Genomic DNA, 25,561 nt, shown 5'->3' on the forward strand with positions numbered 1-25,561 from the left:
AAGTCACTCACCCCACGGGAAGAATCTGTTCTCACTGGGTTCAAGGCAAAAATAGCCAGGATAAGGGGCAGAGCAATTCTAGGCACAGCCCGCTGTCTGTCCCTTAGATCTGTGGTTCTGGGTCAACCCGCAGACACACGCTCAAGCCAGAGAGGATGTGCAAGGGCAAGGGGGGTCAAAACCTAAAGACTCGCCCCTGACACAGGAGAAGGGAGCAGCTTTGGAACAAGCCCTCTGAGGCGCAGTCTTGCTGTTCCCGCCCAGCGCTCACACCCACGTCTTCCAAGAACAGATTCTGATTCTCTCTGAGGGGCTCCCATGGTCCGCAGCATGTGCAGTTTCCAGGGGTCTGTAAATCAAGCAGTAGGTGTGTGGCTGAGTTGGGAGGATCAGAGGATCCTTTCCAGGAACTTGACCTTTGAGTGGGTGGATGTGAGGATGGAGCATGGTCAGGGTGCTCTGGTGCCGAAGGGCACGTGAGGGCATCTAACCTGTTGGTGATGTTCTGTTTCTTAACCCAAATGGTGGGTCCATGGGAGGCTGGTTTATATTATATTCTTTTAAAAAATATATTTTATTTATTTGACACAGAGAGAGAGCACAAGCAGGGGCAGGAGCAGAGGGAGAGGGAGAAACAGGTTCCCCTCTGAGCAGGGAGCCTGATGCAGGGCTCCATCCCAGGACCCCAGGATCATGACCTGAGCCAAAGGCAGATGCTCAACCACTGAGCCACCCAGGTGTCCCTATTATGTTCCTGACACCATACTGATATATTAGGAATGTAATCTCCTCTTCCCAGCTTTATTGAGAAATAATTGATAAACATCCCTGTAGGGGCTTAAGGCATGCAGGCCAATGGTTTGATTTACATATATTGCGAACGAATGTCACGTTTCATATGTTTTTGGTCACAAAAACCAGGCAGCAGCGGCAGTGGGCTGACTTGTCCTGCTTAGGGAACTCTGGAGGGAGCCCTGGCCGGTCCCTGGTGCTGGAGGCCTCCCCTGGCTGCTGTGCGTCCTTCCCCTGACTCGGCTGGCATTCTGGGAGCTCTCCCAATATTTCTCCTTTCCCTTGTCCTTGGCCTCCCTCTGCTCCTTAGAGATGCCACAACTGGTTTCTGTGGCTTAGAACCAAAAAGCCCCACCTGAAACAAAGGAAACATGGTCACGCCCATGTCACCACCAGTCCCAGTGGAGGTGACGTTGTAAGTTGCTGGGAGAAGGAAGGTTTGGTGGGGAGAGTGGGCAGCATAGATTCCAGGTGTTGGGAATAGCATGTGCAAAGGTCCGGGGGCCGTCCATCATTGGTAGGACGGGACAAAGAAGGCTTTTTGTGAGGAGTGAAGGTGAGCTTGGTGGGGCCTTGTGGGGGTGTTTGGGGGATGGAGGGCCTCAGGGCTGAGTCTGGGGGTCGATGAAGGGGACAGGTGGGGAAAGGCCTAGTAGGCCATGGAAAAGGGGTTTGGAGTTTGTCCACTGGTCAAGGGAAGACACTAGCAGTTCAGTGTATGGGTGTGTACATGTGTGTGTGAATGTGTGTGTGTATTAGTCACTTTCTATATATCTTATCGATTTGGGTTTTTTTTTAAGATTTTTAATTAATTTATTTGACAGAGAGAGAAAGAGAGAATAAGCAGGGGGAGAGGCAGTGGAAGGCGGAGAAGTAGACCCCCCCGCTGAGCAGGGAGCCCGAGGTGGGGCTCGATCCCAGGACCCTAAGATCATGACCTGAGCCGAAAGCAGGTGCTTAATCCACTGAGCCACCCAAGCACCCCTTGATTCTGTTTCTTTGAAGAACCTCGACCAATCCAGATCTCTCTTTATTCCCTGTCCAGGACCACTTTCTCCTCTTTTATGGGAGCCCCACTTCTGCATGGACCCGCACAGCCCTGGCTGCATCCATCACCCATTTGATCCCCAATGTCCCGTGAGGCTGGTTCCAGGAAGTCTATTATCAAACTGTGAGCAGCGTAGTGGTCAAGGACATGGGCTGCCGGGTCCGAACCCCAATTCTGCACCCCACGTGGCTGCGTATCTAAACTGCTTGTGCCTCAGTTTACTCATCTGTAAGGAAGGGGCGATCCTTTGAGCACCCACCTCACGATCGGGGTGAGGCTTGCGAAACCTCAGCTCTCCGTTTTACTGAAGGAAATCTGAGAGCCAAACAGGTGAAGAAGCTGCGTGTTTCTCTGCAACTTCGAGAAAAAGCCGGTGAGTCCTTCCTGTCCTCGTAAGGCCTCAGTATGCCTGTCTGTCTGCTGCGTAGGACCCGGCCCGCTCACCGGGAGGCGACAAGCAGGGCCACTTGTCCTGTGCTCTTTGTGCCCTTGCGTGAAGGCAGAGCTGTCCCTGGAGAAAGTTCTGGAAGGCCAGTCTCTGTGAGACATGGCAAGCCTGAGTGGCCACTGGCTGTACTCCCCAGGTGCTGGCCTGGGCTCTTCTGTTGCCCTTTCCAACCTCCCACAGTGGGACCGAATTATACTTCTGACTTATTACAGAACCACGTGCCGAAGCCAGTGGCCACCAGCAGCCACAGGGCCTGCAGAGCCAAGGGCGCAAACCTCTCTGCTCAGGAGGGCTACTGCCATAGGTGAGACTTTCTTTAATTGGCCCAGTAGACAAGCCAACCTTAAGCCTTAGACCAGGAAAAAACAAAACAAAACAACAAAACAAAAATAACCTTAGACCAGGCTCACCCTTCTCAGGTTAAACTGGTGAAAAAAAAAATCCCTCTGCCCTATAATGTCTGGTGACAGAGAATCATGTGGTGTGACTATCTGGGTTTCAGCCTGAGTGTCACGAGACCGAGGTTTGCTCATACCTTCATTCCCTACTCATTCATTTAACTGGTGTTATTTATTTATTTATTTATTTATTTATTTATTTATTTATTTATTTATTTTTAAGATTTTATTTATTTATTCATGGCAGACACACACACACACACAGAGAGAGAGAGAGAGAGAGAGAGGCAGAGACACAGGCAGAGGGAGAAGCAAGCTCCATGCAGGGAGGCCGACATGGGACTCGATCCCGGGTCTCCAGGATCCCACCCTGGGCCAAAGACAGCACTAAACCCCTGGGCCACCGGGCTGCCCTAACCGGTGTTTGTTGTTATTGTTGTTGTTTTTCCTAACCGGTGTTTTAAAAGCACCTAAGCTCAAAGCAGTGAGAGATTGCAGTGAACAAAACAGGCCAAGCCCCTGACCTCATGATGTTTATCTTTCACAGGGATGAGGCTAAGAATAAATACGAGTAATACAAGCTAAAGGGCACACTGGGGACGCCTTGGAGGCTCACTGGGTTAAGTGTGGGCCTTTGGCTCAGGTCCTGATCTCAGGGACCTGGGATCGAGTCCCGAGCCGGCCTCCCTGTTCATCGGGGGGTCTGCTCCTCCCTCTCCCTCTGCCACTCCACCCTGGCTCATTCTCTCTTTCTCTCCTTTTCACTAAAATAAATAAATAAATAATAAATAAATAATCTTTCTTCTTCTTCTTCTTCTTCTTCTTCTTCTTCTTCTTCTTCTTCTTCTTCTTCTTTTTTTTTAAAGGTAAGTGTACACTAGAAAGAGTGATCCTCAGGGTCTGACGAGCCAGGGTCAGGGAATGTCAGCTGTGGCAACAAATCATTCTCAGAGCCCAGGCCTGATGCAATGAGGGTCTGCTTCTAGCTCACTTAATAGTGCAATGCAGGGGTAGGGGAGGCCCTGCTCCCCCAGTCTTTGAGGAACCAGGCCCTGGCTGCCATGTGACCTGCCTGCCCCCAGAGCCTAGTGTCCGGGAGTCTCCCCTGGATCCTTGCACTCAGCCGGTGGCCGTGGCTTGGACTATACACGTGGTGTCTTTTTTTCTGTACGCTTTCAATGTTTTCTATAGTGAGAAAATAAGTGGCAGTGTTTTTAAAAATTAGTTAATTGATTTTCCTTAGCAGATTTATTTCCATTAAGACATATCACAATAACAAAAAAGATGCCCACCCAGTGGGACCCTTGACAACAGCCTTCTTATTAGTAGAAACAATTTCTCACATTCGTCATCCCAGTTCTTTACAGTTTCACAGTTTGCATATTTTGGTTCCCATTTCACTTACTCCCTCAGGAAGCTCTGGTCCCACCCACTGTCCGCGGGGTCCTGGTAAGATTCTAGGTGGCAGAGAGCAGCCATTCACCCAGGGGCGGTTGGGTTGATTGGACATTCGAATGTACATTAATAAGTTCAGGAATAAAGTCATGAATAAATTTAATGAGTTCCTTTCCGGGGCGCCCAGATCACAAAGGGCCTCACGTGCCATGGGGTGGGGTTTGGGGTTTGGCCGGTCTCCTGTCGGCCTCAGGGGACCGAAGCAACAGCCTACGGCCGTCAGCCTTGCTTTCGGAGCTCACTGCTGTGACTGCTGGTCAGAGCTGGGTGAACATGGACGTGGGGGTTCTGGGTCACCTGGGGACAAAGAGCCCACCCAGGGCTCCTTCTAGAACCTCATCCCTTAGCTTCCGGTCGGTTGGGCTCTTCAGATGTTCCTGCTGTGTCATCCTCAAGCCATCAGAAGCGCTGGGGATCTCCCCCGATGCAACCAGGAGCAGCCCCGAAGCTCTGCAGGCAAACGTGTTTCGGATTCTTCTTTGTGTATCTCAAACATCAACAAAGCCATGTCTGTCAGCTGTGGTCGCCTCTCAGGGGTGAGTCAAGAGGTCCTGTGACTGGCCTGCCCACGCGGGACTTTCTGTGAGTAGGCGGGGTGCATGCACATATGCACACACACAGATACATGCACACACTCTTACACACACAGACACATGCCCACACTCACGCACATACACACAGATACATGTACACAGACACATAGGTACATGTACACACACAAACACATGCACACACACAGACTCATACAGATACACAACATTCTCACAATACTGACACACACAGATACATGCACACACTCACACATGCACACACACAGATACATGCACACACGCACTACAGACACACACTCACACAGACATGTACACACCCACATACAGATATATGCACATACACATACAGACACACACATACAGACATACACACACACGGATACATGCACACACGCACATACAGACACACATGCAGATACACGCACACACACACATATGCATACTGGACTCGAAGGTCTGCTCTGTGTCCTGGCTGTGCCACTTACCCTACTGGGAAGGCCAGGGCCTTCTGAGTTCATTTCCAGTGTTGCGACTCCACAGGGGAATCCCGTTATGGATAAAATATCATGTTTGAAAAAACTTGAACGATGCTTGGGGATCATTTAGAAACCTTCCAGGAGAAGCACAGGGGCTGTTCTCACTCACTGCTTCCTAATTCCTGCCTTAAATCAAATTGAAGCCATGATGTGCTTTTTATCTTCAAAGCTGGTTTGAAAACTTGGGGCAGCTCCTGGTAAGAAGGGAATTTTGAGTTTACGTGCAACTGTGTTAACTCTTCCAGGTCCGTCGTAGTCATTTCCCACGATTCCGCTGCCATAGCAACCTTTCCTCTTACAGATGGAGAAACTGAGGCCCAGGCTGTGGCGGTAGGAGGGTCAGGCTAGTGGCAGCGCCAGTGGCAGGACCCAGGACTCCTGACTTTGTGTCCGTGCATCCCCTTCAGGGAATCCAGTTCAGCCAACTAAACGTCTCAGACGGCGGGCACGTTATTTAAAATTGGCAAATCTTAGTTTTGTCCTTTGACAAATCGGGTGATTTCTAGTTCATAAGGCTGATGTTGGGATTAAATAAGATGATGAGTATAAAGTACGCAGCCCAGTGCCAAAAAAATAAGGAAAGTGCTGGAAAAACATTAACTCTACAAGTATTGCCCCAATGTCCAAATAAGGAAATCGAGGCTCAGAAAGTTTGGGCTTCTTGCTGGGTGTGGCTCTGGAGTCCGTGTCCCCACATGCGCTATTTGTGCACAGGGACAAAGAGGATGCACCTCTAGCTCCTTTCAGCAGGAGTGTCACATGTCTCAGAGAGACAGAGGTCCCTGGGCAAGCCCATAGGGAACAAGCCGGGCCCCCAGGGGCCTGCGTGAGGGCAGAAGCAACTGGGAGATGGACCCAGAATGAGACCCTGACCTTGGCCACCTGGACCTTAAATTGCTAGAGTCATAAGATGTGGCAACCAAGGTGGTCTCAGTCCCCACGAGCAGGACGAGGAGGCCAGCACGGAGCCAGAACTCCAGGATCCAGGAGCATAGAGCTAGAAAGCAGGCTGTGGAGATGCCATGAAAATCATCTTGGGGGTGCGAGGTTGGGGTTTCGGGGCAGAAGGGCCTTCTGGAGACTCTGAGCTTGTAAACTGAGGGTTTCAGTAAAATTTCCCCAAATCCCTGAAGGGCAAGGAGGCCTGGTTGACCACTACGTTTTGTGGGTCTCAAACAGTTAGTTGGTTTTCCATAAACCTGGAGAAACAGCCCTGAGAAATTCGCCGTCACCTGCCCTGACGCAGCTCCCTGAGCTCTGGGTTCCGGGACCAATCCCACCAATGCTCAATGCCCCATCCCCTCGGCCTCTGGCAGGACCTGAGCCTCCTGTACCCCAGGACCACCCACCTCCACAGACGCTCTGCCCACCTCCTACTCTGACCCCGGCAGCACCTGCCTCTCCTTCCTGTGCTTAACCAGGTGAGCCACCCAAGCACCCCCAGAGGTGGATTTTTCCTATCATGTGCCACAATCTCAGGGTCTCCTTCCTGCACGGAGCCCCCAGGTCCTTCCAAGCGCACCACCTGTCTTCAGGACACTTGCTCCTCCTCGTGGCCGGCACTCTCCGATTGCCCCTTTAGTTGCCAGTGATGTCAGTACGTGGCTCACTGACTCCCCAGCACTGTGCCCCTCAGCGCTCTTGGCATGTGACTACCCATCTGTTCTAGAAGCAGAGCCTGAGACTGGACCCTTGTTCAGCTGATTGCTTGGAGAGCACTCCCAGGAAAAGGGGAGCGAGGTAGGCAGGACGGGCAGGTGGGAAAAACGGCGAAGTGATAAGGCCATCTCTGCTGGAGACCAGCGTCAGCCCGACCCCAGGGGAGCTCTGGGACATTTGCTGCGTGGAGGCTACTTCCATGCTCCAGGGGCACAGGCTCCGTGCCCGCCATCTGTCTCCCACAGGCTGAGACCTGCAGAGCACTGGAGCCTGGGCAGCCTCCCCGCCTCCACCCCCGAGAACCTTCCAGTCCTCTGATCTCAAGGGGCGGCCCGTGACCTATCCCGCCACCCATCTCAGCCACCCATTCTGATCTTGGCTTCAAGCCTCCGGCTTTCTGACCACCATCTCCTGTTCCAGCTCACCTCCTCCTGAAACTTCTCTGCCTCCACCGTCTGCCCCCCTCTGCCTGCACCTGGAAGCTGATCAGAGCTGCGCAGACTCGTACGACGGAGTGGCTGTCCTCCTTTCACATTCAGGAGCAATGGACAGTTGCATTAAATCCATGTGCACTTTCCCAGAAACCTCCCTAGTTTATCGCTCCTTCGTTCCCTACGTCTTCCATGTGGCTTCCTTCCCTCCCTCGTGGCTGATGATCTGATCTCAGATTTTATAGAGACCGTAGATGTATCTAGACAGAACGCCCTGTCGCCAGGTCCCAGCCCCCACGTTGGTCTCCGCACGCCCCACAATGGGAGCCATGCCCTGGTTTCTGTCTACGTGGCTCAGGATTTCACCCCCTGCCCCCACCTGCTCAGGGATGATATGGCTTCAGTAAACTGTCACCTGTCTCTCTCCCATCACCCATTCTGCGGCCACCACGGGACAGCCCAGTGGCGGCCTGGGAAACTCCCTGGACCCCACGCCCTCGTCCATCCACCACCCACTCTTCTGCTCCCTTCCCAGCACCACAAAGTTGTCAGCTCCACTTTGTAACCTCCTCCTCTAAGCCTTCCCAATGGGGCTGCTGTCCCCACGATTCCCCCTGAGATGGTTCTAAGTGACCTGCCATGGCACCAAAACTAATGCTCTCCTCCTTCAGCCTCCTAATGCCATTTGATGTGACTGGTCACATTGTCCTTCTAGAACCCTCTGTCTAGGCTGCCCACTCCAAGGGCTGTGGCCACTTTACGGGGTCCTCCTCCTGCAGCAGAGGCCGTAGGGTCGGAGCGCCCAGGGCCAGCCCTCAGTCCTGCCGCCCCCGTCTACACTCGGGCAGCCCATGTGCTGACATTGAAGTCCCTTCTTCACTCGAGACTTCTTCTTTTAAAAAAAAGATTTTATTTACTTATTCATGAGAGACACACAGAGAGAGGCAGAGACACAGGCAGAGGGGGAAGCAGGCTCCCTGCGGGGATCCCAATGCGGGACTTGATCCTAGGACCCCAGGATCACACACAGACCTTCTTTCTGCCCCTCATCCTGTGATGCTCTCAGGGCCTCTCAGGGCCTTTACACCCCTCATCCTTAAGTTCTGGAATGTTCTTCCTGAGATCGTGGTATAGCTGCCTTCTCATCAAAAGCCACCCTGACTCCCCAGGCTGCCAGGCACTCTCCCCACGAACCTACATCTGGTTTGCTTTGCAGGGTCTTACTTACACGTTTGGCTCTGCGCCCCCAGAAGAACGTGAGCTCCTTGGGGACAGAGCTCTGAGGTGTCTGCAGCCAAAGCCCAGTTTGGAGGAAGGTGCCCACACACAGCACATCTCGAGAAGGGTTTCTTGTCTAGCAGAGAGGTGCCCAGAGGCGATGACCAGCCTCACAGGGTGAGCATAAAAATTAGTGGTTAATGGGTTTGTTTTGGAGCTACGAGCCATGAGTCAGATTGTGTCCACATGGGAGGGAAGAGGCTGCTGGGACAGACCCCATGGAGCACGTTGTGGGGGCTGGTACAGGACAGGACAGGACAGGACACAGGACGAGGTCACAGAGGTTAACAAGGGACAGGAGTGCTGCCAGAGGTCTCTGGGCCCTGCCAAGGTGCTTTCCTTCAGGGCCGAGAATGAGGGCAGCCAGTCAGAGCTGGAGGAAATGCATTTGTAAGGGCCTGTCTCCTGCGGGGCCCGGATGCTAAAATGCTTGAGCAAACACTAACCCACCTTCGCATTCAGGACTACGTCTGATGACATTCTAGAAAAGGAGGATCAGTACTGTGAGGCATAGTCTGGATAATCTGCTCTTCATTAGATGCAGCGAACTGACTCCAAGAAGTCAACACTCCTGGGTGCCCGCGGTGTGTGTCTGCAGCTAATTGGAGATCAACATGGGAGTGGCTGGGTTAGGAGCTGGGCCCGAATCCAGCAGAATCGCCTCACAGACGTGGCCCGCTGATCCTTATCTGGAGTCAGATCACAGGCTTCCTGGGTCAGGCCATCAGGCCATCAGGCCAGGACAGGGGAGTCTGAGGACAGGCACATGGGGATGTCACAGGAGACGCTCCATCTAGAATCAGATGGAGAGTGGTCGGGGGTGGGAGGACCCTAGGGTTGATGGACCCGAGTTGGGTCGCTGAGCAAGCTTCTGGACCTCTGTGAGCCTCAGTTTTGTCATCTGTGAGGTGGGGTTAGCTATTCTCAGAATGCCCGACTGGCAGACAAAGCTGCGGGCTTCAGGCACCCACAGAGCAGGGATATTCAAACATGCCAAGTAGGGGGGCAGAGACTTTAATATTTCAAATAGTGGTGCAGACAGCCAGCGGGGACAGGTGAGACTTTGTGCTTATTTTAAGGCTAACTTGTAGCACTTTGACACATAGTAGATGCTCAATAAATGCCCCTCTTTCCCATCTGTCCTACCTTCTCGGGGGTGAGCCAGAGAGACTTCACCAAGCTGACTCTTTGACTGGGGGTTCTGTGACATTGTTCTCAAGACAAGAGCCACATCCTCTGTGTTCTGCATCCCTGGAACTCATGTGCACGGTCGTCAGCGAGGAGATCCGGCTATGAACAAAGTGCTTGTCCTGGAGATGGTAGGGAGGTGGTCTACACCTGTGCTGAGTTGATTAGCAGGTGGATTTATGCTTTGCCAGGTGCCTGGTGACAGCATGCCAGGCTAGAAAATAGGAGAGTTTAGGGCAGATGGGGAGTCTTAGGGTGGGAGGGACATTTGAGGAGCGCCCCAGAGGAGGAGAGGGAACCTCCTCTCCTGGAGGGCCTGGAATGTTCAGCACGCAGCAGGCAGTGGGGTAGGATCAGAGTAGCCAGGCAAGTGATACACTTAATCTTTTATTCTTGGCTGGACAGAAGGAGACCTCTGGAGGGTTCAGCGCGGAGGAGCAACAGCTCTGACTATCCTCTCAAAGGATCACTCTGGCTGCTGGGTTAATAACAGATGGACGTAAGCCAAGTGCGAATGGCGGAGAACAGTTATGAACATTTTGCCACAACTCAGGGGAGAGATGATGGTGGCTTGAGGTGGAAGGTCACCAGATCTCCAGGGATTGCTTGCGATAACCAAAGTTGAGCTCAGCCAATGGTACATGCCAGCCTCGTAGCGTAGCTAAGATAGTAGCTGCCCACTGGACTGATGTGTAGCAGGTGCTTGCATTCCATCAGCTTGCCCGCAGAATCTGGCAATGAAAACAACTGACATTTATTAAATGCCACTATGTGCCAGCCACTGCCAGCTTGAGTAGAACATGGCTCAGAACCAGAGCTACTGGCAGGGAAACTTCATTTCATGGGTATTATTAACCATAACTTTACTAAGCAGATGCCAGGGGTCAGGGACAGGCTGAGGATACATGTGGCCAATGCAGTTCGGCAGATCCAGGCAGTGACCCGAGGGATCCAGGATGAAGTCAGGCAGGCACCCCACATGTCACCGGTATCTTAGCCCACCGGCTCCTCACAGGGATGGTGCTCTGTGCCAGGCAAGGGGAACAAAATGGAAGAAGCTACAGACCTTACCCGTGAAAGTGTTTCAACCCAGCCAGGAAGAGATGCACAATGCTCCCCGGGAGTACTCTTTTGACCATAAGTAACAGAAAATCCAGCAGAGTCAGATTCAAGTGAGAAGGAATTTTAGGGTCTGATGTCACCAGAGTCCAGGGGTATGTCTCGCCTCGAGAGATGCTCGCAGGATGGCACCAGAACCCCAGGACCTTGGGGACTATTATGGGGAGGGGTGGATCCCCAAGAAGCTGTGACTGGAAATAGAAAAATGGGTGCCAGGTGTCTGCAAGCCATCAGAGAAACTGCAACGGTCAGCTGGACTCCAAGCCTAATTGCAGATATCATCCAAGAGTCTGTTGGGGAGGGAGAGATTGATTCTGACTGCACGGTCAGCAAATGGTTGCAGGAAGGTAGTGTTTGAGCTGCAGCTTAATGGGGCGTTTCCGGCCGGTAGAGCAGGCAGGGAGAGGGGTGTGCTAGCCCAGGGTGGCGCGAGCCAAGGGGCAGAGGGGTGGGGGTGGGGGTGGCCCACCGCATGGGGATTGGGAGCCAGCGTGTGGCTGGAGCATCAGGGGGCTTAGGAGTGAAGAGAAGAAATCAGCGGGGGCCGGACTGTAGAGGCCTGTCGTGTCTGCTTGGACTTCCTCTTCTAAGCGATGCAGGGCAACCGGAGGCTTGAGGACAGGGAGACGATGTGTTTGTTCTCTGCTCTGGAAAGACCGCTGGAGGCAGCATGGATTGCAGACAGGCATGGAGGGCAGCCTGGCAGAGAGCACGGTTGGCGGAGTTAGCCCAGGTGGAAACGCTGGCCCAGGAGGCCAAGAAGTTAGACTCCGTAGGACGCAGGGACTGGCTAAATGTGGGAGCCGTGTGGCGGGCAGCTGAGTCCTTATCGAATATCCGTCCATTCTCCTCTTTCTTGCCCACAGAAATTGAGTTTCGTTCAGGGCAGCACAATGCCTAGGGACTGCTCGCCTTTCCAAATGCCTTGCGGTGAAAGGTGGTCATGTGACCCAGCTGTGCCAATGCCGGGGACACGAAGTCCACAGGCGAAGCTATTGCTCCCTGTAAGAAAAGGAACACGCTCAGTGACATGAACCTTTGCCCTGCATCTTCCCCATTCTTCCCGCTTGGGATGTAGTTGCAATGCTTGGAGGTAGGGCAGCCCTCTTGCGACTATGAGGATGAGAGCATCAAGGTAAGAACGGTGGAGCAGGAGCCTACCAGGAATCTGGATTCTTTTTCTCTGGATTTTAAGCTACTTTTTAAAATGTTATATACTGTACAATTTTCATTTTTTTTGCGCACAAGTACACGAGTTTTATCACATGCATAGGTTCATGTACATGGGTCTGTGTAAACCACCAAACCTAGGATATAGAACAATTCTATCACCCTCCCAAGTTTTCTCATGCTATCCCCCCCTTTTTTAGGAATCTGGATCCTTGATGACTTCTTTGAGCTGCAGCTTAATGGGGCATTTCCGGCCGGTAGAGCAGGCAGGGAGTGGGTGCACCAGCCCCACACTGCCTGCCTCCAGATTTCATGTTACACGACACAAATAGATGCTTCTTTGATTAAGTCACTGTACTTGGATCATGACACATTATGGCTCAAGCCAATCTTTTTTTTTTTTTAAAGATTTATTTATTTATTTATTTATTTATTTATTTATTTATTTATTTATGATAGACAGAGAGAGAGAGAGGCAGAGACACAGGAGGAGGGAGAAGCAGGCTCCACGCCGGCAGCCCGACGCGGGACCCGATCCTGGGACTCCAGGACCGTGCCCTGGGCCAAAGGCAGGCGCTAACCCACGGAGCCACCCACGGATCCCCGGCTCAAGCCAATCTTAATGTTAGGAATGACTTTGGAAACTTGAAGAACCAGGTGGAGAATTGATGTCATTAGCTATGACTGGGAGCTGATTTGGAAGGATCAGTGTGTTAGGAAAAGAGCCCCCCCCCCCCGCCCCAGAGCCAAGCCAGCCTGTGGCCAAGTGGGGTCCTGGGTGAATCTCTTATCTGGCTCAACTCCTGGATCCCCAGTTATGAATTGGGGTTTTAAAGCTGAATTTATCAAGAAGACCAGAAATAACAGGTCTATTATATAAGGTATCTGATACATGCTTTGGGTTCCTAGTAACTTACGGATTTGTTTTTGGGGTGTCGGGAAAGAGAATGCCAGCCTTGCTAGGGATTTAAAGTCGAGATCAGAGAAGCCAGCACAAGGAGGGAACTCTGGCCTATGTGTCCCAGCCTAGAGGACCACCTCTCAGCCTCTCACCGGATGAGGATGACCCCAAGCCAGCGGTGAGGCCAGTGTGATTCCTGAGGGGTAAGCCCCCTCCTCTTGTCCAACACAAGTAGGCTGAGGGCGGAATGACGTACAGACCAGACACAGAGATGACTAACTATGGGGTGGTCAGATGTTTGCGGGCTCATCTTTGATATCACATTTCGTGCAGCAACATAAACTCCAAGGAGCAAACACATGGAGCTGACCAGCAATGTGTTTATAATAGTTGTTGGGGAGGGAGGTGACTTTTATTCAGGCATTCCATGGGGTGACTCAGCTCTCATTCAGCCCCTCCACTCAGGCCGCTTGCTGGACCCGGGAAGGCCATGGGCAGCAGCGGTCTGAGCACCAATGTCTTGCAAGACCACGATCTCAGGGGGTCAGGGGATCCAAGGGTCAGAGGGGCACCGGAAGCCATCTGCCCACTGGAGTGGAGCGCCTGGCCCCTTATCTGCCAAGATGTTGTTCAACCTCTGCCCCGATGCCCCCAGAGATGGGGACCTCACCTCCCCAAGGACGCCCATTCCCCAAGACCCTGGGAACAGGGTGCAGGTCTTATCCATCTCCTACCCTCAGAGTCCGGCACAGTGTCAGACTCCAGAATCGTCCATCCCATTCTCTTCCACCCAACACCAGCCTTTACTGAGGCTCAACTGAGCTAAGCCAGAGGGTCTGAGATGAAGAAATCCCAGCCCCGGCCTGAGGGTCCCAGCATCTAGGGAGGGAGAAAGATGGCAAGCAGGTGGCAGCAATATAGTGCGATGGGTGCCACCAAGGGGGTCGTGCAGTATAATTGCTGCACAGGCCCTCCCGCAGGGCGCACTGTGCTCTCACCGGCATTGTGAGTGGGGGCAGCATGTGGAGGCTGAGGTTAGCAGAGATTTCTCTGACTCCTAGCATCGGGATCAGATTGGCTGGAGCCCCCACTTCTCACCCTGGGGGAATTCAAAGCTTTTTCTAATATTTCTTGGGGATTCAATTTCCCATGGATGCCTTTGGCCCCAAGTCCTTGATTCCATCATATTCGGTTCCTGGCTTATCTCCCTGCCCCACATCTCACCTGTGTGTTGAACCTGACGTGGACCCCGGCTCCCTCGGTTTCTGCGGATGAGTCAGCGGACACGAAGCTTGCGCCACATGTGCACGAGCACAGGTGCGAGACTCCCCTGAAGCTCTGTGAGGAGGGGTGGGCGTGCATTGCAGCATCTGTCCCCTGGGCCGCGTAGAACCAGCGTGTCCCGTCCTTTCCTGAGCAGAGGGCTGGGCCGGCATCACGTCCTCGCTCTGTGCCAGCGTTTCTCTGTGCTAGCCACTTCCCGTCGTTGACTACGAGGGCACTTGCTTCTCAGACTCATACTAAGTGCCCAATAAATCGTATGCTTGGGTTCGTGTGTGTGTGTGTAGTTGTGTGTGTGTGTATTTTTGCTCATTTCAGACATTTGCACAGCCTACTGAATATATTTTCTAAATTGAGAAAAATCAAGAGAAATGATATTTGCATTAGGAGGCTCCCCCTCTCTGCCGTAATTGTTCAGCAGGACGTGTCCAGGTCAACATAACTTAAGAATATTTTTATTAGAAAGAGCTTCTTAGCTTTTTCATGGCCTTGGGATGACTGATTTCTTTAAACATTTTCAAAACTTAACTTTTCATGCTTACGGATTGTCCCAGTCCAAGGGACAAGGTGCAAAGGACAAGGACAAGGGCCTGCAGTCCAAGGTGCAAAGGGATTTGTCTGTGTCGCCTCTGTGGTCAGGGGTTTTGGGCTATTCTCTTGCGGCCAGATTTGTTGTGAAGGGGACAAAATTTTGTGGGGTCAGAGGGCATTTCTCAAAAGGGCCTGTGATTGGGCTTGTATTTCCTTCTCCCTTCCTGTGACGGGCAGTTGCTTACCACTCGGGCCAGAGGGGGAGCTTGGAAATGCTGGAGGCTTCCATCCCCCTGGGAGTCTGCCTTTGAGTCCCCACAGGCAGAGAAATGAATGAGTCTATCCTGCAGCCTTTGTCACTCATGGCATGCACCCCTGCTGACCCTTACAATTGTCCTGGCCCCGGGGTGGCGCTGGGGGCAGGCAGGAGGCCCTGGTAGGGAGAGCAGAGAAAGCAGATGGCTGGCAATCTGCCCTGCCTTCCCACTGTCCCTCTTGGCCTTGGGGATGCATGCGATGTCCCTTCTGCTTTTTCCCAAGGACAAGGTGGGGATTTGAAGAGCTGGAATCAGTAACGTGGCAACTGGTCTTTATTCCTTCCTTGCTTCCCAAGGGACGCAGGGCCCACTATTGCCCCCTTGAACTGAGGGAGGAGACGCGAGGGGTCAGGAGAGGTGGGTTTGAGCCAGCTCCCCTTAATGGTCTCAAAACAAGGAGACTGTGCTGCGTGATTGAGTTCAGTGACTCCCTCCAACTAATTCCCTCCTTCCTTAGTCCCATCTCATTTCTAATTGTCCCTCACAAATCCAAGGGCTCGTCAGGCCCAGAAGCTTTGCAGGGCTCATCTCGAAGTTTAGAGCGCCCAGCTTTGGGCCAGCCTCCAGCAAAAGCTCCAGAGATCCAGCAGGTGTGGGTGGTATTAGATGGTGGGCCTGTAGCCCTGTGGCCTCTGGGGGACCCTGGCTAGTGAGGAGCCTCTCCCAGCCTCCCCTGTAATGGGATGAGAATGTCCATCCAGTAGGGTTAGTGGAGCAAGGACAAGGGCACCGGTTTCCAATCGCTACATAAGAAAATATGCCAGACGTGGCAGCTCAAAGCAAAACCCGTTTGTGACCTCAAAGTCCTGTAGGTCAGAAGCCCAGGCCGGCCAGCTGGCTCTCTGCTTTGGTTCCCCTAAGACTAGGACCAACGTGTTGGCCAGGTTGGGTTCTTGGCTGGAGGCTCTGGGGAAGAATTTGCTTCCAGACTTATTCTCATTGTTGGCTGAACCAAGTTCCCTGCAGTTATGGGACCAAGGTCCCCATTGCCTTGCAGGCTATGAGCCAGTGGCCACCATCAGCTTCCAGGGGCCACCACATGTCTTGGCACATGTCCCTCGTTCTCTTAGGAGCAATGCTGCAGGGAATCCTTCTTGTGCTTCGCACATCTCTGATTTCTTCTTTTGCCTCCAACTAGAGAAAACTCTCTCAAAAGCACTCAGGGCCAGGCTTCCTTCCCACCTCATCCCAGATAACCCCTGCAAAGCCCCTCCACAGCAGTACGTCGGTTAGTGTGATTGAATAACCAGGGGGTGGGATGGGAATCTGGGGCCATCCCTAGAATCCTGCTAATGTCAAGTGCCTAGAAGAGTAGCTGGTGCACAGAAGGTGCCCAGCCTCGTCAGAGAGCTGGAAGGGTGGTCCTTCCCCTCACTGGGCTCATGTAGATCACAGAGGTGTCCCTGTGGGTATGGAGATTCCTAGAAGCTGGAAAGCACAAATGCTAAGCATTTCCTCCTGGATAAGGTAATCTTTTTACAACCATTAGGAAAAAGCCAAGATTGCTACAGAAACGAAGGCCCTAACATCACCCAGCCACTGAACCCATATCAGCATCCCTGGGAAATCACAGAGCAGGGTATGGAGGGGGGTGGTGGTAGGCTTCAAGCAGGGGAGTGACTTGACCTGGTGCAACCAGCTTGGCTGCTGTGTGACGGATGGACTTCAGGGAACAAGAGTGGAATCTGAGAGACGAGGATGAGGTCATTGCGTTAGTCCTGGGGATGGAAACCAGAGTGAGCGACAGAGGTGAGGGAAGGGAAGTGGTGGATTCTAGGTTCCTGGAACGCTCGTGGGAGGGAGGGAGGCTGGGGGTAGAGGGTGCACTGTGTCAAGTGGGAGATGTGGGGGCGAAAATAAAAGTGCAGGACTCTGCACATGGACAAGTGTGCAGGTCCAGGGCAGAGGAGCAGCTATTCCCTGCGAGCCAGCCTCTCCGAGAATCCCAGGAAGAGTCTGCAGTGTGCATTCTGGAGAGGGCCAGGGACTCGGCACGTTTAAGCAAGTGCCACAGAATGCCTTCTTCCCCTCCAGCTCGAAAGCTTTAGCTCAATTCAGGTCTAGTCCTTAAGGCCCAGAGAGGCCACAATTTGCCCAGAGCCATAGGCCATTTAAAGGCCACCTGCCAGGACACCTGGGGGGCTCAGTCAGTTGAGCGTCTGCCTTCAGTTCAGGTCATGATCCTGGGGTCCTGGGATGCAGTCCCGCATCGGGCTTCCTGCTCAGTGGGGAGTCTGCTTCTCCCTCTGCCTCTGCCCCCCACTACTCATGCTTGCTCCCTCTCTCTCTCTTTTTCTATCTCTCAAATAAATAAATAAAATCTTTTTTAAAAAGGCCACCTGCCACACAGTTTACCCATCATATCTGGCTGCCTCCCACAGGGGCTTGTTCTCCCACCATTTGTCCTTTAGAAGGGCTAATGTTGCTTTGCTAACACATGAAGTTCACCTCTAAACTGTAGGAAAGAACAAGGGGCTTTCTAGAGATGGAGCTTTCTGGAATTTTGTGCCATGCCTGAGAGATGATGTCCCAGGGGTCACGGGTCTGACATCAGCAATGCAGGCAAATTTTCATCATGTTGCCCCATTCTTTCCCTCCTCAGAAGATGGGGCCTGGGAGGAGCAATTAAAAGTGGAAATGGGGATCCCTGGGTGGCTCAGCGGTTTGGCACCTGCCTTAGGCCCAGTGCGTGATCCTGGAGTCCCGGGATCGAGTCCCACATCGGGGTTCCTGCATGGAGCCTGCTTCTCCCTCTGCCTGTGTCTCTGCTTCTCTCTGTGTGTGTGTCTCTCATGAATAAATAAATAAAATCTTTAAGAAAAAAAATTAAAAATAAAAGTGGAAATGGTTTGTCCAGAAAGAGAGCTGTCATGCCCAGCACTTTCGGTGCCAAAGCGCCTGGCCGAGGAATCTGGATGAGCGCTCAGTTGTGAGGCAGTTCCTGCATGTAAAGAAAACTCCATGCTCGGTGCTCTGGCAGCCTCGGGGCTTATAAACGCCGTCCCCTACCTCCAGGCAGTGTGTGGGGGGGTGGTGAAAGTCCAGACTGGAGAGGTAGACAGCCTGGTTCTCCCGTTTACAAGCTGTGTGACTTCAAGCAAGCTCCCTGACCAATCTGAGCCTTGGTTTTCCAACCTCGAAGCAAAGTCGATCATATCTGCCTCATTAAATTATTAGGAGTAAGCCAGCTGGTACATCTGAAAGCAATTAGCAAAGTGCCAGGCCCTGGTAGGTGCTCAGAAACATCCCTTTTTTCCTTCCCTCCTTCCCATCCAGCTGCACACAGCGAGGATAACTACACTTGTGGCCTGATGGTTTCCCCAGAACCAGGTGCCCCGCGCAAACAGCACCTGCGGTATCCACCTCAGCGGACCCTCAGGTACACTGGGAAGAAATGTTTCCAGCTTTGTGCTCAGGCTCACCCCTGGATGAAAGGGTGCTGTTGAACCAGCCCCAGACCCCCAGAGCCTCTGTCCTTCAACCTGGGTGTCCCAGAGGTGACTCAGGTGTCCAGTGCACCACTGACCCCCATCCTAGGGAGAGAGACTCATACAACCTGACCTGCCCTCATCAGCAGCCAGGACAGATACAGGTGTGAGGCCAGCACAGGAGGCTGGTCTTCACCTTCCCCCTAATGACGTGGCTCCCCCAGATCTGCTGTATTGTTTTCTGCCTCTCTTGCTTTGCTCTGTTGAGGCCCTCTTCCCACCTTTATGTGGCCAGAAAGCTCTGGCCAGCCCTTACAAGTCAGGAGGACATTATCTTCTCCACAAATAAGGTCCCTCATCTGAAGAGTGGGCCAGCATTTGTCCTCTGGCCCCCTGTGACTGTGCCCGTGATCTTCCCACTGCACCGTTGTCAAGTTGTCTGGTTCACACCAGCTAGTCTGTGGGCTCCTCTGCACAGGGACAGGCTCTAATTCAGCTCCATCCTGCACGCCCGGCCCAGAGTGTGGCACAAAATAGCCTCTCTGGGGATGTCTGTAGACACGAACCCAGCTGCACTTGGCCTGCTGAGGCTGATGTCGAGGCAGACAGGCTCGCTGGAGTCATTGCCCTAATGGGTTAGAGACCTGATGATGAAGTTTATTTCTCATGCTTATGAAATTAGAGACAGCTTGCAATGTTGGGAAAAGTATAAGGAAAAGAAGAATGAGTAATACTCTCTCCACCCGGAGAGAGTTCCTGTTCATATTTGATTCATTTGCTTCCAGGCTTCAATTCTAATGCATTGTTCCATGTTGTATTGTTGGCCAGAGTTGTAATCCCTTATGTATACAACTTGGCAGGCCCTGTTTTTCCCTGCTTATCTTTATAATATCATAAGCATTTCTCTCGAGTGACTTGTAAATATCTTTTAAAAACCGTTGCATAATCTCATACCAGGTAGATTTGCCATTGTTTACGGAATGAATCCCTGTTATTAGATATGAGGGTTGTTTCCCCATTTTCATTTTTAAAAAGGATACCGTGACGGCTCAGCTATGCACACAGTCGGTTGTTTATTTGGAGGTCCAGGGCCCAGTCCACACAGCTGCCAGATTGATGTGCCAGATGGAGCCGCGGCCAGCTACCAGCACAAACACCCACAGATGCATCATGTTGGAGCCAGACAGGATTGATCTGCTTTTCTTTCTTTTTTTCTTATTTAAAGATTATATTTATTTATTTCACAGACACAGAGAGAGCACAAGCAGGGGGAGCGGCTGGCGGAGAGAGAGGGAGAAGCAGACTCCCCACTGAGCAGGGAGCCCCATGTGGGGCTTGATCCCAGGACCCTGAGAGCACGACCTGAGCCGAAGGCAGATGCTTAACTGACTGAGCCACCCAGGCACCCCTCTTTTTTTTAAGTGGAAAATTCACACACAAATTCTATTTTATAGCTTCCTTCGAAGGGTCAGAAGACTGGGTGGACCCTGGGTCCATGTTCCTGCATGTGAGCACCTGCTGGAGCCTGCCAGCTGGTCAGGTGGGGTGTGAGCTCTCCTTTCACCCTGGTCTCTTACTCACAGGGATCCCTCCCTCTCTGTAGTCCCCTACATGTGGAGGCCAGGTGGCAGCAGCCACTTACTACTGCACCTGGGCTGATTTTCTTCTCAATGAGAAGAATCAGATATTTCTCTGACCTATACTTCTTTCAAAATGCAGGCCACACTGAAAGGGCTTTGCATCTCATAAAACACAGGAGCGATCCTTTTCTTGGTGCAGATGAAGGATGTTCCTCATGATTACCATGCACATTGAGTCTATCTTTGTAGAAAGAATGCCCCCGGGTCTATAGGATCACGCCCCCGGCCGAAGGCAGCGCTAAACTGCTGAGCCACCCGGGCTGCCCTCTAGGTGCTGTTGAAAAGACTGAATGTGCCTTGTAGGTCTAAAAATATCTTTATTCTACTCTCATGCTTGAATCTTAGTTTAGTTGGGAATTTAATTCTATATTGAAAAGAAATTTTGCTCAGTACCCTACCACCCAGCAATTGCACTACTAGGCATTTACCTCAAAGATACAAATGTAGTGATCCAAAGGAGCACCTGCACCCCAATGTTTATAGCAGAAATGTCCACAATAGCCAAACTATGGAAAAATCCTAGATGTCCATCAACAGATGAATGAATAAAGAAGACTGATATATAATATAGAGAGTTATATATTATGGAATACTACTCAGCCATCAAAAGATGAAATCTTACCATTTGCAATGATGTGGATGGAACTAGAGGGTGTTATGCCAAGCAAAATAAGTCAATCAGAGAAAGACAGTTATCATATGATTTCACTCAGATGTGGAACAAAATGAGGACCACAGGGGAAAGGAGGCAAAAATAAAATAAGACAAAATCAGAGAGGGAGATAAACTGTAGGAGACCCCTAACTCTAGGAAACAAACTGAGAGTTGCTGGACGGGAGGTGGGTGGAGGGATAGGGTAACGGGGTGATGGGCATTAAGGAGGGCACATGATGTAACGAGCGCTGGGTGTTATAGGCAACTAGTGAATCACTGAGCTCTACCTCTGAAACTGATAATACAATATACATTAATTAACTAAATTTAAGTAAAATAAAATTAAAAGAAATTTTGCTCAAAAAAAAAAAAAAAAAAGAATGCCACTAAATCACTTTGTGAAAGCTCCAGACAATCCACATAGGTTCCGAGGCCCTGGCCTGTTTCCCGCATTAGGGTTGTCTGTGAGGCACCGGCTCATGCTTCCAAAGGCAGCCGCTCCAGTGGGAAGCTGTACAGTCGGGAGGCTCCAGGCAGCAAATGAAGACATTCGATGCGAGAAGATTCAAACAGTGAGGACATGTACATCTCACATAACTCTCAGTCCAGAGGCAAAGAGCTCCAAGTACAGCTCAGTCTGTGTTGGGTGCTCTCACCAGAGACCTAGGTTCCTTCCAGTCTCTCTACTCAGCACTGATGTCACCCTGATGCTGGTCCATGTCCCATTGACCACTGGGACAATGTGCCTCCCTAGTCACCCTCACCAGGACAAGACACACATAAGACACTTCCCTAACCACATAGATGGCTTCCTCCAGCCTGACCAGGCCAGCCTGGGACACATGCCTGCCCTCTGTTGGATGGTGTCACCTGAGGAGTGATGCATGCAGATTGGTGGCATTAGTTGGGGTAGTGGTATGGATCTTGGGGGTCAACCTCACGTCCACCATTGATGTCTTCCCTGAGGCCCCCTGACTCTGCTCATCTCAGTTCTGGCTGGGCTTTCCATTTGCAGGGAGTCAAGCTAAGCTCTTCTTGAACAAAGTCCCACATGGAAGCCCTGACAAAGCCAGTTCTCCCCAAACCAGGCAACCGGGGGGGGGGGTGGCATACCTCTGTCGCCTGCAGCCCTCTTCTCAGAGAGCAGACAGGCTGCTCCATTTCGAGCACCACAATCATCTCACATTGGGCTGGGGACTCCAGATTACATCTGAACAACACCATATTTTGACATGTACTTTTTTTTCAAGCGTCCCCATGGCCCCAGGAGACCGACCGATTAAGGCAGCACCCAAGTGCGCTGTAGAGCAGCAAACGTTTCAGTGAATGGGAGCAGGGGTAACCTCTGCCATCAGACTTGCCATTCCTTGCAGCGGCCACACTACATGCCGATGTGATGGGACCTGGGCCAGGTCCGCAGGGGACCTGGTTATGGAGCACTGTGGGGGGCAGGGGACAGCTGTCCTCATTTCCAGGTTGCATGCCCTGCACAATTGACTGTTCCGGCCGGGAAGGTTTCCCGGCTAAGCAGTCGGCCGCGTAGCCTCTCTGCCACCTGACCCTGCATCGTGGGCCCGAGCCAGCTACAATCCAGGAAGCTCCAGTCGTGAAAATGATGAGGTACGTAACAGCCCAGGGGGTGGGCAGCTGCCTTCCCGATGCTAAGGTAATTATGCCTCTGCCACCATTACCCCGGACAGGGATGGGTCTCCAGAGAGCTCTCTAAACACACATTAGGCCCGCAGCCAGGGCTGCGTTCTCTTGCAAAGATGTTCTTTCACACTTAGCAGTGGGAGAACGTTGGCACTGGAGAGGATGACTTGGGGGATCTGTGAGGCTGAGTCTCGAAGCACCTGCACAGGGTGACCTGGGATGCTGGTAAAAAGGACAACCCTTGGGTATCAGCATTCCCCACCCCCCCACCGGCATCAGGCCCTCTTGGTAAACATATCATGTGCGTTTGGCATCCAGACAGATCGTGCAGTTGTTGAGCACGGCGAGTGATGGCGTTGGTCAGAGTACCCATGGCTTACTGAACTGCGTGTGGCTTTGTTTGATCAGCTGTTGAGAGAGGGCCCTTAAGCCTTCTGTAGATGACAGCCAGGCTCCACTTCCCCAAATGTGCTTCAAATCATACCTTTCTATTTGAAAACGGGTGAGGGGAGTCCAGCAAGGCCAAATCCCATAGCACAGCTTTCTGGGCCTCCAGATTCCAGCTCTGCCGGCTTCTCCAGCCTCGCCTCTTACCCAGAAGGATGGTCCAAGTGTCCTCAAGGGGTCTCACTGCCAATGAATCAGCATCCAGAGTGTGGGTGAGTGTCAGAGAGTAGGACTTACTCCCTCAGCCCTCCTTGGGGCACGACGAGCCACACCCCAGTGACCCCAAGCACTACAATTGTGTTGGCACTTGGAAAGAGCCCCATTTGAAATGGCAAGTCAAGAGTGCCACTTATCATCTGGCAATTTTGAGCAGGCGACAGCAGGCTCCTGCTAGGTCAACCTTGGTTTCTGGCTATTTCTCAAATTGTAGCCGGCAGTAGAAGGGAAGCAATATAACATTGTGATATCACGTAGAACGCGGGCTACTCTCCAATTTCTCAAGAGGAATCTGAGATTATGTTTGGATAAGTAATAGGAGTTACAGAACAAGAGAGTGGATCCAGGGGAGGCCTCTTTGAAGACCAATGATTAAGTGGCCAACCGCAGTTAAAGTTGATTTATTCCAACATTGCCAAATGTTGGGGTTCCTCTGGTAGGGCCTCCAGGCTCTAGCCCCTCGACCTCCATAAAGGCTTCCTTGATTTCCTTTTCAGACTTGCTTCCAGCTCCCCACCCTCTCCCCCACCCAACCGTCCCATCACCGCCCAATGCGTGTTTGCTCATATCCTATGTTCAGGTAAAATGATGAAAATAAATAGAGGCTCTGGAGACAGACTTGGGATTGTATCCTTGGTCCACCACAGTGGCTTTAAGAGGCTGAGCTAATTGCTCAACCTTTCTAAGCCTTGGTTTCCTCAGCCATAAAGTGAAGCTAATAATAGGAGCCTCCTCGTAAGTTCTTGTGGAAGTTAAAGAGGTGATACAAGCAAGGTACTAGAGCCCTAACCCAGAAGTGGCGCTCCACTGATGCCCGTGGCTAGGGTGTTGATGGGGGTGACAATGATCACAATCCTTGGTTCATTCTGTCTCCAATGTAAGCGATTCTCTTTACCTGTGATTCTCTTTACCTGTCTCCCCTTCTATGATGGAACCTCTGAGAAGGAAGAAATTGTATCTGATCTCTGGATCCCAAGCACCCACTGTATACCTGGAACAGAGTAAGCAGTTGGCAAATGTCTGTTAAAATGCAAAATGAGGCGACCCAGACCCTAAAACTGGCATGCCAGCACATTTCTTTCTCAACAGTGTAAAGGACTCAAAACTTCTGGAATCACCAGAAGGCTAAGCATTCTGTCAGAAGACATATTTTCAGACTTATCTAACGTAGTTGCTCAGGCTGCCCCATGCCAGGGGAGATGTGAGGTCAGACTTACTTCTCACTTGCATCTTGGAGTCTTGTTGGTGTGTTATTGCTTGTTGAGTTCCTGCAGTTGTACACTCCAGGATGCAGAGTAGGACGGCCTGTTTCAGAAGCTGGCTCTGCTCCGCTTATTTAACACTGCCCCCCTCCCCACACTGGGGGACTGGGCAGGGAAGGGACCAAAAGATGGGCCAAGGCCAATCTCCCACACCAACCCATTTAATATATTGGTCCAGAGGGAACTGGCTGGCGTGTTTTCCCATTCTTGGCACATGCCTGCAGAAATGTTTGTTTTGCAATGTCCAGGGGAGCCGCAGGTCTAGAACAATGGTGAATGATTTATTTGGCAAAGTGTGTTTGAGTTCCAAAGTGTTGCTAAGTACATTACATCACTGTCCTTTCTTTTCAGCTCTAGCCAGTGGTTTCCAGATCCATCCAGGAAGAATTTCACTTCCTTCACATGATTTTTTTTCAAGGTGCTGCTTTATTTTTCCCCCCAATCTCCCTAACCCTTGGAAAATTATCACTGTGCCTCTCAACCTTCTAGCCGCGGGGGATCAATGTTATATAAATGTTAAAGATCAAATTTAAAAATGATAAAGATCAATCGCAAATGAGTCCTAGTCCATTCTGTATCAGAATCCTAAGACTATTAAATTACTCGTTAGCTAAACAAATTCTTCCCTTGGAGAAGCAGTTTTCAGTAAAAATCCAGACAAAGAGTTACCAGACACTTGCTTCCCCAGAATGAATGGAACACAGAGCAGGAATTGATTGATACACTGCTAAGCTAAGGAATATATCTTGTACGTGTTTTTAAATAAAATTGTTTGTAATTTTTATGCTATTTTGTAACTGTCACCTTGTAGTTAAAATATATCATGGGCATTTTCTTAAGTCATTAAATCATTTCCCCCCACAATAATTTTTAACTGTTCCAGAGTATTTCGTCAAATGGCTGTTCCATAATTTATTCATCCAAAGTATTTTTGTTGGATGTCTGGAATAGTCTTCTCTTGATGCAATTCATAATTTATTTGCCACATGTCCAGTAAGCATCAACCACTTGCCAGGCCTTCAGTGGATAAATAAGGCACAATCCTGACCCTTCAGAAGCTCCCAGTCGATCTCATGGTCGATTGCCCTGAAGCAAGTATTCTATCCACAGACATGATGGACTAGGCACAGAGACAGGCCTACTTCTCTAATGGGTGGG

General features: G+C 51.4%; 1 long non-coding RNA gene across 2 annotated transcripts; it reads right to left on the reverse strand.

Annotated features, from left to right (window-relative positions):
• Positions 1 to 10,246: 10,246 nt before the first annotated feature.
• LOC129496187 (uncharacterized) lies at positions 10,247 to 24,434 on the reverse strand. Of its 2 annotated transcripts, XR_008661682.1 has the most exons (4): positions 24,359 to 24,434; positions 24,037 to 24,132; positions 22,963 to 23,108; positions 10,247 to 10,515 (listed from the first exon to the last, which is right to left on the reverse strand). It is a non-coding gene; the product is annotated as an uncharacterized LOC129496187 (long non-coding RNA). The 2 variants fall into 2 exon arrangements; XR_008661681.1 differs by lacking the exon at positions 10,247 to 10,515 and having other exon boundaries at positions 19,894 to 23,108.
• Between the last annotated feature and the right edge of the window lie 1,127 nt (positions 24,435 to 25,561).

The sequence above is a fragment of the Nyctereutes procyonoides genome, unplaced genomic scaffold, assembly GCF_905146905.1.
Source record: "Nyctereutes procyonoides isolate TBG_1078 unplaced genomic scaffold, NYPRO_anot_genome, whole genome shotgun sequence".
Lineage (NCBI taxonomy): Eukaryota > Metazoa > Chordata > Mammalia > Carnivora > Canidae > Nyctereutes > Nyctereutes procyonoides.